This window comes from Falco punctatus (assembly GCF_963210335.1).
Source record: "Falco punctatus genome assembly, chromosome: 8".
NCBI classification, from domain to species: Eukaryota; Metazoa; Chordata; class Aves; order Falconiformes; family Falconidae; genus Falco; species Falco punctatus.
In genome coordinates this window covers 5,182,859-5,203,617 of record NC_137588.1, presented here as the reverse complement: position 1 = coordinate 5,203,617, position 20,759 = coordinate 5,182,859, and the positions used below count along the sequence as shown (strand labels likewise).

The window sequence follows — 20,759 nt, the reverse complement described above, 5'->3', positions numbered from 1 at the left end:
TGTAACCATAAGCCTTTCTGAATCCTGTTTTTCCTAAAGTAATTCCTAAAGCATGGGAGTGTCTTGCCTACCCTGTTGATACTTAATTATGTCACTGAAGAATAGTCTTCTGGAAATTATGTGCTGCATAACTTTGAACAAGTTGCCTTCTGTTCCTGTTACTTCGGTCACCTGTGTATAGAGCAGAAGGGAGAGGAGGTGCTGGGGTGAATGGGAGTGAGAAGTGCCTTTATACAGAGGTAAATGCTAAAGTGATCTTTGGGAGGAGAGAATCCTGCAGGGTGTCAGCAGGATGAGGTATCGTGTATAAGCACTTTGCTCTTTCAAGGTATTTCTCCCAAGCATGCTCACTAAACAGTGTTTATACCACTAAAGAAATCTGTTCTCTATGAAATGGAAAACATAAGGACAGTCATATTTTAAAATAAGTTAACACTCTCTTAAGAGAATTTTGGAAAACTGTTGAGTTTGTATGTCTCTTTCTTCTGTTCTCATGATCTCTGTTGCTGTTGTTTTTTTTTTGGTTAGGTGAGTTGACTTTTCCTGATCCACTTCAGGTGTGAGATATACATGCAACAAGTTCTTAATAATGTTAATTACACCATTCTCCCCAGAAGGTCACTAGAACTGACAGGGTACAATATGTAGCCAAAAAAATTCCTTTTCAGTTTATAATTACGTTTTGTGAAAACAAGAGACCTTCATGGCTCAAGCATCCAACCACTCTGAATGAAATCTAAAGAGAATAATTTACAAGGTTTTATTTTGAGGAGGAAGCTGACATTCAAACTGATGACAAACCACAGTTGTTTCCAAAAATTTGTTGTGAGTAACCACCACTAAGCAGGGTAACTGCCTTTGGGAAAGGGGACATGTTTCTGCAAGTGCTTCTGCATCCCTGGATCACCCAAAGCCGCGTACCTGGGCAGGCTGGGCGAGCGATGGGTGCTGCACTGGCCACATAACGCTGTAAATATCTGAGCCCCACTACACTACAGTGCAAATGCAGTATCTCCAGCTCCAGTGCAGATGTTTTCCATACAGGAAGCCTCTAATCCAAACTTTCCCTCCTCTCCTCTTTCTGGCCTCACATGGCCTCATTGTACTCTTTGCTCATTCTGAAACAATTATATACATTTGAATGGCAGCCAGACCGATTACAGCCTGTGTTTTTCAGAAATTAGCCAATTGTTCCAACGATTGCATTTAGCAGAACATTCAAATCGACGAGACTGCGGGCAGAAAGTAATTTATTTCTTGTTGCTAATGAGTTTAAGTGTGATGATCAACTAAGCAAATCCTGTGTCATCCTCAGCCGTTTCCCACAGGTCCCACACTCAGGCACAAACCATATATATGCACATGTCTTTATTCATACTAGAAAAATTTCCATGACTTCTTGAAGATACTGAGATTTGCAGAAAGGAGGTACTTGCCAAAGCATTCCTCTAAAGCGTTTCTACTTTTGATCAAAAATCAAGGTGAACCCCGAAAAATGCTGTACAGCACTTTGCTTGTGTTGAATTGCAAAGCCCAGTTGAACAAACCAGTTTTCCTGTGATGAAATGTTACATTCTTGCTTTGAAGTGACAGGATGTCAGAATGTCAGGAATTGCTTAAAAATTTCCATAGCAGAGCTGAACTAACTTGTTGTAAAGGACATGTATATTCCTCATGTTTGCGGAATTAAGAGGCAGCTTTGTAATTTTTTGTAGTGCCAAAACACACAGGAAAGTATGCATAGTTTACTGGAATACAACGGGATAAGGGAACCTTCTGATGTATTTTATTTAGATTTTTGTTCTGGTTTATATTTGCTGCTCTTTTTTTGGTAGGTTTTTCTGGCAATTGGAATGGATCTAAACTTGCGCTTCCCCAAATTTTATGGAGTCTGTGAGTGTGTGTGTGGTGTGGGTGGCTTAGCAATATTTGCTGAATACACAAAAGGAAACTTTTATAAGTATATGATAATAAATTTCACAACTGTTTTGAAGGTAAGCAGGAAGAATCCTATCACTTGAATGATTGAAAAGAGCTGTTTGATATCCACTATCATGGGGGTTTTTTTTGCAAATTTCTAATGTGCCCATTGTGTGGCTTAGCTAGAACATGCTTTGTGCAAAATAGTGATTTATTAAAAAAGCCCAAACACCCCATGTTTGTTCCCTCCTTTCCATGTTACACAAAGACAGAACACTGCCGGTGCATTTTTAATTACTCCCTTGGAGATTCTGGGACACCAGTAAGAAATGATCTACGTTACATATGGGTCATGAAACACATCTCTGATGCATGGGCCCCCTTGAAACACCGTTATACCTACAAGCTGTGTCTATATGACTAAATCCAAGCATGCCTGGGAACATTTCCCAGCGCTGGGTGGTGAACGTCCGTGCTAGTGAACAGGACTTTACGTGGCATGAATTCATCCTTTTCCAAACAATGCTGTACCCAAACAATTCCTAGGCACATTTTGGTGTTTTGGCTGTTAAACCACAGTAGTAGCTGTTCCCTGTGGGAAAAGACCTCCTGGAATCTCTCCCTTTGGAGACTGGAAGCAGTTGTCTAGCATTGATGTAGGCCGTCCCAGTCCACTTGGCCGCAGGGCCCAAACATGTTCTCAGGCAAAGTTCATTTACTGGAGCAGGAGTAGCCAGAGGGAGTACTATAAAAACCAGTAGAAATTTATATTTCCCCAGACCTTGTGCTGTCATGGAAGGATATTTTGGGAAAAAAAAACCAAACACCCTAGTCTAGCAGTTAAGGAACACCTGCTCATTTGTGATTTTTGAAATAACAGGTATTGTACTGAACTAACAAACCAATAGATCTCTGCCTTGGTTACAACCTATCCTTCATTTTTGAGAGCAGATTTTCAATTGAAATATTCCCATCTCGGCCTCTGTCCCAGTTTGCTTCAGTTTCCCACAGACATGCTTAATAGGAAAAACTACAGTTATCATAAAGTTTCAGGGCAAGATGTGTTTGAAAACAGAAACTCATTACTCTGGCTACACATCAGACCTCAAAGGGTTGGTTTACAGAGTGCTGGAAAGCATGAAAGTCATGTAAGACGAAATAATAAGAAATCCTTACGAAGAAGGAAAATGTTGACTGATAGTTAACTGGTTTAGGACATCTTCTACCCCTCTTAAAAGCTAGTTGAAGAAACAAACTTGCCACTTACAATTATGTCATAAACCAAACAAGAAAATCCACCCACAGAAATCAGCAAAGAATCTAGTCTTCGATATAACGAGGGAAAGTGGACGTAGAAGCTAGTGATTTAAGCAAGACATTAATAATTTAAAATGTTTGTTATATGCAAAATTCCTAACTAAAATCTGGTGTAGTGACAAGGAATAATTTGTGCCTCAGAGGCTGACACAATTAGCGAAGGCATTTTTGATAGTGGAAAAGCCAAAACGTGAACAGTGTGAGAGGAGGAATTTACAGAGCAAAAAGAGTGTGTTGCTCACACCATGCTTCCTCCTAGCAAAGACACGGTGAGAAAAGTTTTGAATCAGTAGCAAACAGGGAAGAAAAAACAAAACAAAACAATAGATTAGAAGTTCTGCGATGCTGCTGGCTGGCTTCCAGACCAAGGGGCAATCAGATGCCTTTTCTACCACTCCTTCATGGTGCTAGCAGGAGGCAGAAACTCTGGGGCCAATAGTGATATTGACAGCATAAAAGTTTTTTTGAGCCTTCTCAGCAGAATTGTGTTTGATTCTTGGTTTTTTGACTTTGGACAGCTTTCTACCAATTTGCCATGTCTTGTGTTCGGGATATGTCAGGATTGCTGATTTCTGCTTTTCGCTGTTTCCTCTCCTTCATGTCTTTTATTACTGCTTTTAATTGCAGCTCTCTCTTTCTCTTAGGAGAATAATTTCTTCCCTTTCTTGCTCTTCCATAACTCCTTCCCTGTCTTCCTCCTAATCTGGGCCTGTGATATCTGCTCTTCCTCACAGAGCTCTTTATCCATGTTTCCTTTCTGAGAAGTAAAAGAAATGAAAGAAATTTCAAAATTTGTTCTAATATTTTGCAAATTGTTTATTTTACTGTTCCATGTTACCTCTTCACACACACTCTTCGTTGTTGTCTATTTAGTTTATGAGCACTGTTTTATAATCTAAAAAAAGTTTCATTATACTCAAAATCTCTTTTGAGGTCTTCACTAACAAAATGGTGATTAACACATTGGAGTAAGTCAGAAGTGACTCCACGAGTTTTGAAAAGGACCAATGTTATGAATGTGTTCTTGGGCATGCAATGTGACCTAGCCTATCTGTTGCCCCTTAAAGCAGGAATGTGGCATTCGTGGTACAGAGCCTGCTCCGGTGCAATAATGAGATGATCTTTCTTCTGTCTAAGGGATCTGTCACAATTATTGTGAACTGACTATTTAATGAGAGAAACTATTGCTTGGAGTTTGGCTTATTAGGCACCCTATAAGTATCATCCAGTTCTAGAAGTTTTGTTTTCATTAGAAAAGAGAAACTGAGGTAACTGAGCTTTATGATGGTAGTTTTCCAAATGGGAGTTAATTATTAAGAGCAGCTCACGTGTGTGTTGCCTAACACAAACTAAAATGTGACCTTCTTGAGTAGAAACCACAACTGAAAAGTGGCCCTGTGTGAGTGAATATTGTTGCAGTGTATTAAGTCCAGAGACACCAAGCACCTGGCATCTGGTATTCATCCCAGCATTTGGTTTTGGCTCCTGGTCTCAGCAATATTTGGGAAACTGTTGAGACAGTTCAAACAGTTGTGTCACACATCATAGTTTGGATGACTGCTGCTTTTCATGTGGACAAAATTCTTCATCTAATTAAACCCTGAAGTTCTGCTGATGTTGGGTGCGCATAGTGAATGCCAGTAACGTTTCCCTTTTCACTGCAATGGGAAATGTTTCTACTGCCAAGATGAAAGAGGTACCAAAAAGGACACTCCCCATGAAATAGACTGACTGTCCATAATGACCTAAAGTTCTACCAAGTCTTACTTAACTTTCAGGTTTGTGGTCCCTACCACCCTCCTGTTGGATGATCATAAATAGTACTGGAATTTTCCCTAATGCATTTTTCAGTAATGATACTAGGTCAAAGTAAACTCAGCATTGCTATCATAATAAACCATTTTGCCACGTTTTATTAGAACAGTCTTGAACCTGGTGTGTGTAACGCTATCTGTGTACAATGTTTATTATTTTTTCGAGTCAATATTGAAGTAGTTACAAATGAAAGAAAAGGCACTACAGCAAAGGAAATACAGCACAAATGCCCACCTTACCACAAGTGAAACCTCAAAAAAACCCCAACCAGCTGGGCATCAGATGCAGAGACCAACAATCCCACCTATGGAAAGGTCATAGGTCCCACACACTGACAAACAGGGGACTGATACCTTCCCTGTCTAGACATCTCAGTTCTGGCATCACTGAAACCTGTGATGCCATCAGCTCAGGGGTCCCCCGCGAGAATGTGACTCTCCAGGAGGTTGCAGGTCAATCACCAGAAACGTTCCTAGAGCAACAGAGTAAGAACAAAATATATCTGTAGCTTGAGATGCCTAAAGGGATCCTTCAGATTACGGGGACCTGGGCAGTAGTTAAGGACACTTAGACACTGTGTAGTTTCTGCCAGGCCTCTCGTTATCCCTCCCTGGCAAATACAGCAGTCCAATCTATACAGCTTTGCTTCCCCCAGGCACCACGTTTCACATTGACTTGGCCTGACTGATACTACTTAAATTTCTTTCTTAAAACACAGGTGATCTTACAGTTCAAAGTACTTGTATATTTGCCTGAAGTTGGTGCTACTTTAGCAAGTGCAGCTGCCTGCAAGATCTTATACCTAAAAGCTTCCTGTTAAATACGCAAAATGGCACTGCATATGCAAGGGTATGTACTTCTGGAAGCACTACTTGCATTTTGTGGTTTTCCTGTTTAATGATTCACTTGACCATTTTTAACTTGGAGTTTTACTTTGTATAAAAAATGAAGAAGTTGTATTTATATTTACAAAACAAAAAAAAAAAAAAACAAAAAAAAAAAAAAAAAAAAAAAAGTACAGCCACATATCTCTCAGCTGGTCTTTTTGGAACTAGCCAAATTGCCAGGAGTGGGAGAGAAAAATTCCAGTGAGAAATCACCTGAAGTCAGAAAGTCACCATAGCAAGCACAATTGTCATGCGGTTGCCTATTTGACCCTAACTGACTGGAGCTGTTCATTCTTTGTATGGCTGTGCTGCCCAAGGCTCCAAGGCAGATCTGAACGTTTCCCAGTGCTGGCTTAGCCGGCACAAGCAAAGAGCCTGTGTCAGCTGGCAGATGGTGAAGTCTCAGCAGGCTGAGATGCTCAGGCAGAGCTTTATTCCAGCTGGACAACCTGTGTCTTTCTGTCAGAGGTGGAAACTTGCTGGGAGAAGGGGAACTAGTAAGATAAATGCAAGTTTTCTTTTGCTCCCTCTGCTTAGGTTGTTTATGATTTTGCGTCTGAAAGGCAGATTTTTCAAAACAAGTAATTCTTTTGATTTGAGTCAATTCAGCTGCTTTAATAAGGTGCCAAGACTAAAGATGTTTAACACACGTTGTTCAACGAATGCGGGTGAGATTCTGCTGAGGTTTTGGATTCAGATGACAGGAGCTTATAAACTAAAGTTATACTATAGTTTTAGACGTAGACAATTTTAGGGCTGGTTCTAGTGTATGTGCTGTAGAGAACTAGTGAAAAAAAGCTTCAGGTTAGGGCTAAATCAGAGTCAGTGCTTGAGCTGACAGGGGTCTCAAAGTTAGGTTTGTTTCGGTATTTTTCAGAATGGGAATATGTCTTTCATTTGGCACCCAGTGAGTTTATTCTGTCTGTAGTGGTAGCAGTTGCTGGCCTGTGGTTAAGGTTAAGGCTCAGATTAGTGTTAGGGTTAAGTTTAATGCAGACAAGAGCCAACAAGCAGCTCCATGTGAAGCTACTTGCCTAGTTTCAACAGTATCAAAATGTTGGACTTCAAATTAGTTCCATTGCTCAAAGAGGATGCTCAGTTAGGTTCAAATTTGTGTTTTAGCTGGCAGTGTTTAAGAAGCTTGAACTACATACAATTGAAATATGTTTCACCCTCACAGAAAAAGAATCAATGCCAACAGAAACACCCTGATTAGGTTCTTTTAGTTGCCAAGAATTTCAGATTAGAGGAAAATATGTTTATTGCTGGGTTGAAATTAGGGTTCAGACATGTTGAGTGCTGCAGAACTATAATTCCATGGAGGAGAAAAGTGGAGGAGAAAATATATCTACATGGATAAATCTGACAAGGACCTCTTGGCTGGATCCAGTCTCTCTAGCTTATATGTAATGTGACAGTTAAAGACTCACGACAGCAACAACTTAAGGCTCGGAGAGCCTAAACCACTGGAAGTGGATTTGAGCCAGTGCTGAAACTGGGTCTCATGACAGACAGAGTAACCGGTTTATGGATAAATGCAGGACAACAGCTACAGGTCAACATTTCACTTGATAGGCAGCTAAAAATTAAGTTTTGAATTAGCAATATTGTGTTGTAGCTAATGAGTTTTAATGTGGGTGGACACACAGCATCAGTAAGGGCTGATGCTATGGAGTTAGGCAGGAGGGAAAAAGATGTTCCTAATGCAGGCTTAGTCATAACTCCTTGGCTTTTTTTGGGGGGGGGCACTTCTGGCTCATAAAAGGTCTTAAGCTCAAGGCTAGAGGTAGCGCTGGCATGTAGCTTAGAAGGGTTTATGAATCAGTTGCATCCTAGGCAGCTAGCGCTGGGATGTCATGCAGGAAGGAGTTTCTGTGATTCCTGCTGCTCTTGGATATCTGAAGTGTATCTCAACTAACAAATTTTTCCCTTCACAAAGCAGCGATTTTAGTTTTGATCTAAATGTATCTGGTCTTCACAGGTTTAGTTGCAGAATTATGTGAAAAACATCTGATATTAAATAATTATTTATGACTTTTAGTATTACAGCTTTTACAGAGTTAGATCATGTTATGAGAGGAGATGCTATCTATTAACAGAGCGTTAGAGGCAGGTTTACCCTATGTAGCATTAACATGGTTTCTCTTTTCTAGATTCTCTGTGTGGGTACTGTGTTTCTCTATGTGGATGTGTTAGAGTTACTAAACTTTTGTTTGTGCCGGATAGGTGATGGAGCACTCTCTTGCTTCCATATGGGAAGAATCATGTGCTCAGGAAGCTTTGAGAAAGAACTTTGGATGTATACCCTCTTCCTATTCCTAGAATAGAGAAAACCGACACAATTTAAAAAGCAGCAGCAGAGTTCTCACCATAATCCCTTCTCACAATAAACAGTGTTATCTTGTTTCATGAGCTGAATTTGCATCAACAAACAGACGAAGAGTTCCCACAAGAACATGCCTAAGGCAGTCCTGCGCAGTCTAAAAATCATCCTAAAAATTTTCTGAAGAATACCCAGAGTCCAGAAATTATCAGACCTGCAGCAGTGACCTCCAAGCTCTTTGCGCTTGTCCTGCAGCCTAAATTTCTTTTGGCAAAAACCCCATAGTATGCCCCAATTGTCTTCATCAAAAAAGACCCCGAGGCAATTATGGATCCAGGAGTAGCGTAGCCCAGACACTGCTCCATTCTGAACAGTACCATAGCTGTCAGGAGGGAAAGGTGATTAAGATGATTTCTTTAATGCCAGCCCTTTCTTGCAGTGTGTTAGCTGAAGGATGGATGGTAGGCTGCATCGGAGCCAGGTATGGATCAAGTCTTGCAAATCCACTAGTGAAAACAGATGCAGTTTGCAATCTGCCTTAGCATTCAGAATATTTTTTATATTTTATAAATGGATGTAATGAGATTAGGCCAAAAAAAGATCTGCGTGTCCAGTTGCTACAAACACCAGCCTGTGCTTACTTTAAATGAATGGTTCGGTAACCAGCACACAAGCTCTAAGCCAGCTTTCTCTGATGTTGTTGTCTTATGGGTGCTGGTTGAATCACAGCCACAGTATTTCATCTGTTCTGTGACATGTTTGGACCTAAAAAAAATTTTGAAATAGAACTTTCAAAAAAGGTACCGAGTGCCCCATCCCTACAGAGAGCCTCACTTTTGCTATTGAATAGCAGGCTGGGTGTAAAGTTTGCATGGTTCAATAGAAGTGAATGCAAGCAGATGTCAAATGAAAGCAATCTTTATGGTACCCCATAATAATGATGTTCTTTTCTCCTATGATACGTTTCTGACACTCTTTAAGTGAACAAAACTATAAATCATAATAAGTCTCTTATACCACAGAAAAGTTTCACATAATTCTGCTACTGGCCCTGTGAAGAGGGGTCAAGTTTAGATGAAGGCTGCAGGTATTCTTACACAATTATTGTGATTTCACACTCGGGAAACCGACATTTTATAGCCATGAAGTTTAAAAGTGGAATTGACCAAAAAACAATGAAAGCAAGTTCATAGATGTTTTGTAAATAAATTACTTCGGGTTTTTTCATGTCTTTGCTTTTCCTTAAAGCATGTATTTTGTGCAAATACACAGAAATAGTAGGCATTTAATACTCCAAATCACTCATGTTCTGGATCAAATGGGCTCAAGGGACCTCACAGAACAACAGTGCATCCAAACTACCCTGACAGATGTTTGTAACTGGTCCTAGAAGTCTTTTATGGCAGGGTTAGGCTATTGCCTCCCTGTGCTGACATACCCTGGGAAACCCTATAAATTGCTGTGCCTTGGTTTAAAGTATCAAATAAGGAGTAATTCTGGAGATTGTTTAGATTCTAGATGATTCAGCCTGAATATGGGAGGTAGGAAGCTTTCTTGTAGGTAAATAAATCTCTAAGTGACTTCATGTACAAAACTATTATTCCTGTGAAGCACGTGATGAAAAGCACAAGTTCAGAGTCTCTGCTGAGTAAGGTCTGAGAGTTCAGGGCTGTACAGTCTGGGGTTCTTAAATATTGCCAAGCATCTCACCATTACCTTACTGTACCCATTTTATTTAATCTTCATACCTGACAGTAAAATACTGCATTATCACATACTTACTTTTGATAGCAGCAAAAGATTCCCTACTACGACACCCAGTTTAAAAAAAAATAATACATGGATATCTTTAGATTAGCAGCAGCATAATTTGATGCCTCTTTCTTGCTCATGTAGAACATGTTCCTGATAGTTCTAGTGCTGGGGTTGGGGCAGATCTTCATGTTTATCCAAGAAAGCCAAAAGTGATATTAACTAAGCAATGTTAATTCATGAAACAGAGAGTGGAATCCAAAGTATTCCAGTTTGATCCAGGTGTTTGGGTATGGTCTCTCTGCCTAAAAAAAATATTTTACAATAATATAATTAACTTCAGATCCAGTAAACTCTTATGTATTTCATGTTTCCTATTTCCACTGTGGCATTTCTGCTTGTGTTCGTTCTTACATGTCCTCAAAACATTCACTGAACTTTAACTAACTCTGGCTTTTCATTTCAGAAAAAAATAACCCATCACTCTCTAAGGGGCACTTCTAATATGGAGTTTCTAACCGTAAGGAAATCCAGAATACTCCTGAGTATCTGTAGCTTCAGAGTTTAGAAAAATTCGAAGGATGGGGAAAATACTTTTTAGTGTACCTGTTATACTTTTATTCTCTTTCATTTAAGATGAATTTTTTTATCATTTTGATGACGCTCTGGTAAAAATGAAAGTTGTTGAGAGTGAAATGCAAAAGTACATGATAAGATTTTTAGACATACACATGAATAACGCTCCTGTGGACAATAGTGGAACTATTCATGTGTGTAAGATTCGGGTCATAAAGTATCAGTGTAGCTGATAATTACTTGTAATGTTGCAAAAGTTTATGTAGCTGTTCATTACAAAATTGGTCCTGTTACAGGCTAATGCCTCAAAATTAAACTGTTCAGACTTTTCTGTATTTCATTCTGGTGAAAAATGTTTCTGATGATACTAAAAACCCTTGTCTTCCTAAGGACGTGATTTTTTTTTCCTTGCCTTATTCCCAACCATGTAAGCTCACCAAATGCAGAACTCCCTTCTTTTCCAAGCAATTTTGTGGCATTTGGCCTGTCTTTTTTATTTTAATTGTGTGTTAAGATGATGGCATGCCTAATAGTAATGACTTCAGGTTTTCCATAGCTGCACACAAAGCTGGTATTTTCAGTAAAGTTTTGGGCAATTAAGACAGTCAAATTCCAATAAATTTCAGTGGATGCTGGACAGAGAACTGGCTCAGCTGCTTTGAAAATCCTAAAGGGCTTATACTCTGCTTTGCTTTTACTAAATAAATATACTAGTCTTTTAAAGTGAATTTTTTAGAAATTAACTGAAACAGCTGTTCTGAATGGATTTAAATACTACAAAACTCTAGCAGTATAGCTCTTCAAATAGTGTACGTTCTTTTCCATCACTCCTCCCTTTGTAACCCAAGGACCTGAAGAGCCAGCAACTGAAGTCAATGGAAAGTGAAGCTGCTGAGCAACTCCGTAAACAAACTATCACAGCTCAGTGAGGTATTCACAGAAATACATCCAAAAATGTGCTTTTTGTTTGTATAGTGTCTAAATGCTTGAGGACTGATACCAACTCGAAATGCAACTGCAGTGCATCGTAGAATGAAAGGATATATGTTAGCCAAGGGTTTCTTACAGTCTCTTAAACCTCACAGGTATACAACAGAAATGACTGTTAATGCAAGAGTAGTGAGTCTTCAACTTTAAAGGCAAGGACACTAGCAGCTATGATTGCTCATTGCCTCCAAAGCAAAACTATAGCAGAACATGACTCAGTGTTTGTAGCAGTTTTCACTGGTTTTTTTGGTAACACTCACTGTAGGCTGTAGGATATATTAATGTCAATTTGTGTGTTCTGTTCATTCTTAGAAGTGTTACATTATTTCCGTAGGTTCAGTATGGAGCATTTCTATGGGTTAACTAATTAGAAAGGTTTTTTTCAAATTAAGTATACTAAACCAGTATTTTTCTACTTAATTGAAAGTGGTTTTTAAAAACTGTTTTTATTTTTGAGAATGCATGTAACATGTTCTGTATGTTTTATCCATCCTCACCAAGCAGTCATTCTGTTTCACTTAGTAAGCAGTGATTTTAAAGCCATGATTTTAAAGGGTGGTTTCAGTCATCTGTTACAGCTTCAAATGCTAAATTGTTTTAATGGAATAAAACTAGTTTCAAAATACCTCAAGATCATAGCACTGCAGGAAGCAGTTTCCCTGTTCTGATTGTCCTGTCATGACAAACGCATTTCCTCAGTAGTTATCAGGCGCTGCATCTTTGAATGGACGTGACTGAGTACCTGTGTGTGGGAAACTCTTATTATTTCCCTCCTTTCACCTATTCTTGACTGATCTACTTACATTCGTTCAAAGACTGAGGAGGAGACACAAAGCAACACTAATGAAAGCAGTTGATCCAGCTCAGTGCCGGGACTTCTAAGACACAGCTGTGCATGGAAACAAAATCTGAAGAACAGGGTAAAAATATGCTGATAATAAAATGGATTATATATGTCCTTCTTCACTTCACAATTCCTGATTGTGTGAGGTGCCAGACTATTCTAGGAGGACAATTTTAGGGCAAGGATGAGATGCAGTGTGGGTGGGAGAGCTACAAGAAGCCAACTTCTCCCACCCTATCTTGGCTTCTGTGGCAAGCTAGTCAGCTGCAGATCCAACTCATGCAGAAAAAGAAAAGTACATTTATTTAGGCCCAGGTCCATGACTTAAAATGTTGTTTTCTGTGTATTCAGGGAAACCTGATGACTTAATGTTGATTTAATGGCCTTACTGCTCCGACCTCTCCGCACCTGTTATGACTCAGCTGACTTAGGATACCAAAACCATTAAGGCTATATGAGCATCTTATGTCCTATTTGACTGTTTAAGGTGCTAAACGTGTGCTGTGAAAATCTGATACGGTTTGGATGGCAAAGTGTTTTCTATTAAAAAAAAAGGAATCTGATATAGCCATTTGAAAATCGTAGGACTAACATTCCTGCATAGGTGGTTGTATAAGCTGTGGTGTATATAGGTCCCCTTGAAAAGAAAACAGATTTTATTTAGGTCATATGCAAACGGCAGGCAGACACGGGCCATCTGGGCAATGGAGCGCTGTGCCTGAAGCCATTCCTTCTGGTATGAGCAGCTTGGTCAGCATTGGTGAAGGAGCCACATGCCTTTAGCATGATGCCTGCGGGATCAGATACAGGATGGAGACACCAGCTGAATACCCTCCTAAGCCAGGCAGGTTAATGCTCTTTTACCTCTCTTGTTTCACACTGGCACCACTTCAAGAAGAATGAAAGATCTGGGGGAGGAAAGAGCCAGGTTGGCTAACCATGTTCTGCAGCCCACAAGTGATGGCACTCACCTTCACGGTGAGAGGGGCAGCCTTGGACCGGTTTCAGCCTCAGGAGTGTTTTCTGCACCTTCTTCAAGGATTTGGCTATTAGTGGGACACGTGCAAGAGAGTGGCACTGGAACTGAAGAATTTTCCTACTAGCAGACTCCTTAAAGGGCTTCTATCATGCTTTGTTTCACCTCTTGCAACTGATCTGTCTCTAAAAAATAGATATATATTGAATTAGAAAGTTAAGGTACCATTAGGCTAGCCTGCCCCACAGCTTGCTCATTTGAAAAACCCCTTTCTGCTATTGAATATTTCCTATTACAGTTTTTACATCTCACTATTTCTTCCAGATAGCTGGTTCTCATAAATTATGCAATGAGAATATCACTCAAAATAAGGACAAGTGATATTCTCCAAAGAATTAATTTGAAGCTTCAACTAGATTATTCCTGTTTGAGGCCATATAAAGCATTATTTTTAACATGCCCCAGCAAAAATAGCAATGCTGCAGGATGTCTAGGGAAATGAAGAAAATCTTGAGAATCTGGCTAACACATTTTGTACTGGAAAAAATCACAGAAACTCATTGAGGAGGAAGCTATACTAAGGAAAAAAAAAAAGGCACAAACCAATTCTAACAACTGAGAAGATGGAGTCAGCTTACAGAAACCAATAGGGTGCAATTCTTCAATTCTCTTCGGCAGATCTCAGAATAAAATCGTGTCAGCTTCTCTTCTGTGAAGATACAGGAGGAACAGAGGAGGAAGGAGAGGAAGTGTTCTCTCTGCAGCTGTCAGAAATAATTCATTACACATTTATCTCCCAGAGTTGGAGCTAAAAAGAAAAGAAAAGGGTAATTTTACAGTTCAGCGAATACTTCACCCATTGATTATTTTAATGTTCCAAAATGCATAGTAAGACTTTAGAAGAAGGCTGCATAGCTGCAGTCTATGTAGTAATCTGAGTACAGCAAACTGAATTGGACCCTTGCTGTTCACAAATATAGGTTCAGAAGTCCAAAAAAACCCCAGTGTTAATTGCAGTGTGCTAAAAATCAGAGGAAAGTGACAGATACATATCTGAAAGCAAAACATAATTCAAAGAATTTAGGTACCATTTTATACATTTGTTTTCCATTGCTCTTTTGTTTTTCATGTCTGTGGAGGGATATTCTGTTCTGCCATTAAACTTTGCTAGTTAATCACTACTCTTCCGCAGCTTGCTTTAGTAACAGATACAGCAGTGTATGTTTAACAGCTGATGCAGGAACCTTGGCCTGGGGAGCCATGAGCATTGCTCAATGAATACTTCCAGCATGGGTTTGACTCTGTTTCTCCGTGCTGACTCAACAACATATCAAACAAAACATTTCATTATGCAGGCTCTGTGGGACATGTGGGATACAGAATAGAGAGCATGAAAGGGTAGGAACACTTCACTATTATTTTATTATTTTGCAGTTACAGAACATTTGGCAAATGATTGTACACACTGTTGCAAGGCAGATGCTATAAATTGGGTCAGTATGATATATATGGCTGCCAAGGAACTGTTTAAGTATATTTTCACTGTTTCCAGCATAAAAAACAAGACAAAAGTAAAGACATCCTGAAGTAATTATGCCATTTGGAAGGAAAATATAGCAGGGATTTTTTAAAAAATACGTGCAAAAGAAAGAACAAATTGAACTTATACCATACTTCGAATGCAACTTAATGGAATACACACTTAATGGAAAAGAATTAATTGATAAGCACAAAACTAAACTCATTAGCTTACTCTCACTTCTGAAATCGAAATCATATCCTATGTAGGGTCACTAACGAAGTGAAAGGTAGGAACCGCTGTCTTTAATTTGGATACCGTTTTTAATTTCTGCTAAGTAAGGAGGTTGGTATTGACAAACATGTTAAAAACTAGGAATTAGTTCAAAGAGCACTGAAGAGAAAGTTAGCTGATCAATTAAGCTATTAGAATAGACCATTTATTCATTGTCTGATATACATTTTAAAATCATCAAAACCTGCCATGATAAAATCAAATTGCACTTTAAGAAGCCATAGCCTTTTTCTAAAAATATAGACAATGCAGGGCAAACAGGTTGCTTGACTAGATGACTAGGTAGTGCTCACTGTCAATTCAGTTCTGAACGGACTAATTTTGGACTTTAATTCTCTGATCTATCAATAATAAAGGCTTTGAAAGATGCCAAATTAGGCAAACAATAGGCAAAATTGTCAGACTGAAAGGCTCATGTGCTGTTCACAGTAAGTAGTTATCTTTAAAACTTCTTAAGTCTTTAAACGTCACCAGTGCGGAGACAGATTTTGCATTGCTGCTCCCTGGTGCTTTTTAGCACTAGCCTGACAGTGCTATCCCCATGACTCAGGCAGGGTCAAGCTCCAGTTGTAGCCCACATTTTGGAAAACATGCACCAGTCAGCAATAGCTTGCAAACCGTCTGCTAATGAGTCTCTTTCCACACTGCTAATTCCAGACCGTTGTACAATCATAGGACTTTAATACCCATATTTTAAGGACTTGATGGCATTTTGCATCCCTTAAAGAGAAGTAAAGAGAAAACTCATTGAGGTCTTGGAATTGTTCCCTCTGAATTTACCTGTTTATACAAAGGGAAACTTCTCAAATACAACACCAAAGGCCTCAGCCTTCCCTGCTCCCTGTGAGATGTCGGAATCCTCGTTGCATGATAGAGCCTCAGGTGGCTACACGAGAACTGTAACTCCAGCAGGTACTGTTGGGTGTTGCAGTGATCTGCCCACAGAGGGTAAGTGTTAACGCTGCTAATACATCCATCAGGAAAAGCAGAAGTGAAGCTGAATACCTAAAGTAAAAAAGACAAAAACATGCAGAAGAGGGGTAAGGGACAAACAGTCAATGTCAATGAACAGAAGGAAAAAAGATGAGAAAGGATACTGTTGTAAATCTTGGGGAAAGCTCCCTATTATGAGTGTCAGCAGACATGGGGAAATACAGCAAGAACTGAGGTGACTTGATAATGAGCTGGACTGCAAGACCATGCCTGTGACTAAGTCAGTCCTAAATGACTAAGTAAGTCCTTTCCATCTTCAATGCCTCCAACAAAACCTCTGCCCTAAAATAATAAATAATTATCTATCGACAAGCCAAAACAGAAAAAGATGTTTCCTCTAGAAAGGACCCAAGGGCCTTGACGGAAATGGAGACGGAATGATTTTGGTTTGGAAGGAATTCATATTGTTATGGGCTGTGGAGACAATAAAAATCCCATAAATAAATCTAGTAATAGTAAATGCCTGTTTGCCCTAAAATTGAGGGAGGTTAGTTAGCTGCATGATATGGAAACACTTCTGAGGCATCTTTTTAAAGGCGCAAGTATCTTTATGAATGCAATGCTTTGTTATCAGGCCCCATGCTGCAAGTTTTCAAGAAGATTTTACACTTCTTTTTTTTTTTTTTTTTCTCTTAAACAAAGTGGCTGATATTTTTGAAGGATTTGCCAGCAGGTTTGTGTTACAAAGTTCCTAAGCGTATATTCTAACTTGCTAAATTTGCCATGCTTCTTTCCATAGGTTCCTCTAGCTTGTTAATTCTTAGTGAGGACAGTCTTTTGGAGCTGATTGAAATGTTCATTATTAAAATGTATGTGGCTAGCTGGCACCATCTCCTCCACAAAGGAAGAATATTTCTTATTTGACTCTCTTTGCATTCCTATTGGCTTTATGCAACTACTTCTGAGAGCTTTATGGCTAACTGTCAACATCCCACTTTTCATGCTATTCCTTTTTTTGGTCTGGAAAACTTTTTTTTATTTTTATTTTAAATACTATACTCTGTAATGCTGTATTACTTACAGCAATCTTTCACTTGTAACCATTTTATAGCACTGCTTAACGGCCTGACTTATGCTTAGAACTTGTGAAGTCACAGGTCATCAGTGTCAAATGATCCAGTTCCTTGCATTCATACTGGGATCATGTCCTGCTCAGGATCTTTCCACTTATTTTAAGCCATATGGTTCTTTGAAAGCCAGAACTTCTCATAATATGGGCTTGTCTTTCTTGAGCTTTGTTTTGAACATCTCTGCCCCGCCACGACATTGTCTGAAGCAAATCTGAGCAAACGTAGAAACAAAACTTCAAGAATACCTAGAAAACAAGAAAAGGTTTCATAGATTAGCAGACCTCTCTAAAAGTCTGAGCCATTAGTAAAGGTAGAAGAAGGAAGCAGGGGTTTGGAAGCAAAAGATAAATGTATTTTTTCCATAAGCTTGGCCCCCAGCTCTGCCTTTTTGCATATACAGAGCGTGATGAGAAATGTTTTTCCTCAGGACTTGCATCCTCATTATTTATTACATCCCAGAAGCATGATGTGATGTGCCAAGATCTCAGCTGGATCTGGCCCAAGATTCCAAAATTAAGCAAGTAAATGGATGCAAGTCAAGTTAAGGTTTTTCAGAGGGTTTCAAAAGTGAATTAAGTTGTCCTGTAGATATTCACTTGGTCCATGTTGTCCTGCTTTCAGCAATTACTGAAATGAAATATGGTGTGCCACTGCAGACTTGGGCCCTAATCCCACATATCAGCTCTCCTCTGCTCTCCTTCTTGATGCTTCTGAGCTCCACGGGGGCTTCTCTTGTTGAACTTGCCCCTGTTTCACACCAAGAACTGCCTTTTGGCTCAGTGGGCCTAACAAAGCACTAAAAATGTTCTTGCATAAGTTTTGTTTTACATCTGCGGTAAGGTTTGCATAGGTGGTAAAATAAAAAAGATATTTCTAGTAGCTCTGCTGACAAAGAGAGCGAGCAGCATAACTGTCAGAGCAAACATGCATCCCAGTCAGCTCCGAAGTTACAAGTAAAGAAGTACTGAACTATCCAAGGCATGCAATGAATAACAACTGACGTTTGTTTTCTCCTTTGTCGTGTGTGTGGGTAAGAAAAGTGGCGTGAAGTATGCAGCTACAGATGAGCAAATTTTTTTAAATTTTGTCTGGATTGAATAATTAGAAGTTTTTCTCCCATCTTGAAACTTTCTTATGAAGCTATCCGTAAATTCTCCTCCCGATATGGGCGCTTGAAATGACGCTTCCTATTACCCGGTAGGGAGGCTTAATGTCAGGCCATAGGGAGTGGTTTGGGAGATTCTGCCTTCTTTCTTTTGATGCTGTACTTGTGCTTATAAATAAGGAATTTGTGATAGAAAAGGCAAGAATTCAACAGGACTCAATTCATAAATGCAGAAGATGGCTCACCTCTGTATTCAGTCATTATCAGTCCATCTTAATGAATTCTTTGCTACAGGAGACAGGACACGCAGGGCAAAAAGAGGAATGTTCATCCCAGAAGAGCATGCACCAGATTGGTTATATTGTGTTACCAGGTATTGAATATTTGACTCACTGTATCAGAGACTGTAAGTTATAAATAGCCATAAAAGTAACTTTTCCGTAAGCAGAAGTATTTGCTTACTCATGTCTGCTAGCCGTCCAAAAGGGACAGAAAGGAAGGCAACTTTAAGAACAACATGGATCAAATTAGATTAACCTTTCAGACAACGTTCATATCTGGCATTCATACAATGCAGAACAACAATTAAAAAAAAAAAAAACAAACCAGCAAAAAAAAAGTGAAAGTGCAGTAAATTGTTCTGGATCCAGAAGAGGAGAATGGATTTGCCAGACTGTTTCCAAAACGGGCTGGCAGCCTTTCGCTGAGCTGAGCTTACCACAAGGAATGCACACCGTGTACCTTTACTCCAGGACATTACCTCAGTGTAGCCAGGAGCTCTAAGATTCCCAGCTAGAAAACCTGTTATAAACTTTATACTCTGATTAAAAAAAAATAATGGGGTTATAATTGTGACAGGCTTTATTAGTGAATGTATACCCTTCTAGTGTATGTAAGGTCAGTGATGAAAGTAAATTTACTTTGTGCTGCTTTATTCCTGCTTTACTAAGCCTGTAATAGAAAATAAATGCAAGATTTTGTTTGGTTTTGGACTGTATGCAGTTCCCTCAAGTCAGACTAAAATGAAGAAATGACTGAGGCTAACACTCTTTTTGTTTGTATCATTTCTGTTTTCTCTACCATTTATAACATATCTAGACCCTCGTGATTGTTTGGATGAGGTGGTTTCAAGCTGCATGTGCTGCTTGGATTTATACCTCGTGGACCGGACCCAAAGCAATGAGCGATTTCAGCCTGTTTTGAGCAGACACCTGCTGAGGCAGTGGCACTTCATCTTTCTGTTTACTGCAGCAGCTTTCATGCGAGGCTTCGGTGGTCATTTACAGCCCTGCTTCCACTCCCTCCCCTATTTTTTCCCATGACAGTAGACACATTCCAGAAAGTAGAAATGCTGGTAGTTTGAGCCTTAGGTTCAGTCAACAGAAACTTTTTACACTCTTGTTCTATCGTTCTGACATTTACCTCTGCCTGGTTTCTTTGTCTTCCTCATCACCACACAAAACTACTGCTTTACACAATTGTGGAGGCCCAGAGGAATTAATTCCTTATTGTGGCATTCCTCCACACTCCTGCTTTGGTGCCAGTATCTGCAGAACTTGTTTTAGAGTTCTGTGTTGATCTGAAATGCTGAATGTTTCCTGGAAGACATACATTCTTCTCATCCTCAATGCCTTCCCTCCCTCACTTGATGTCAAAAACTATTGAAGGACGAATCCCAAATTCCTCAGAAATTAAGATGCAAGTGAGGGATAATTTTCATACAAGCCATGACTTGAAGATTTTATTATTTATAATTTATTTAGCATTTCAACTATGCAGAACTGCATGGGTTGAAAATACACAAAGTGAATTACAGATATTTAAAATATATCTCTGAATTTATGAAAAAACTAACAGGAAAAAAAGGAAAAGCAGTTTTATCACAGTAGAAATATTAAGATTTTGAAAATGACATGGCTTGGATTGACAGGATGAGCAGAAATGGTGTTTCTCCTCTTTGCTATACCTTTATCTTCCTCCATAAAAATGCTGGAAAAACTGGAAAGGCAGCAACAGGGCAGGAATGGTATCTGTCCTAAGCAGCACGAGCTCTACAGTCACCATAAAATGCTCTATAAAACGACCCACCGTTGATGTGATGAACACTCTGTCAGATAAAAAGGCAACGTTATATTTTGCAAAGTAATAAATTGCTCTTCATTGTGTCATATAAAGTTGCAGCATCTCTCACTGATGCTATTTTCTTTTATGGTGTGTCATAAAAGAAGTCCCAAACCAACAACTATTTACCACAGTTTTACATGGGATGTTCCCAGGGCCTTTGAAGTGGTTTTTTTTTCTGTTCTTGGAAAGCAAATGCTACCGCCCACACTGGCGTGTCCTCTACAAGAGGGTAAAGCCTGAATCTTCAGAGATTTCAG

General features: G+C 39.3%; 1 long non-coding RNA gene across 1 annotated transcript in view; it reads left to right on the top strand.

The window, feature by feature from the left end:
• Positions 1-20,759, top strand: part of LOC308068355 — a 156,210-nt gene that overhangs the window by 40,833 nt on the left and 94,618 nt on the right. Inside the window, exon 1 of the long non-coding RNA XR_013929941.1 lies at positions 1-20,759. This exon is cut by the window's left edge and continues 40,833 nt beyond it; it is cut by the window's right edge and continues 20,757 nt beyond it. This is a non-coding gene — a long non-coding RNA (uncharacterized lncRNA).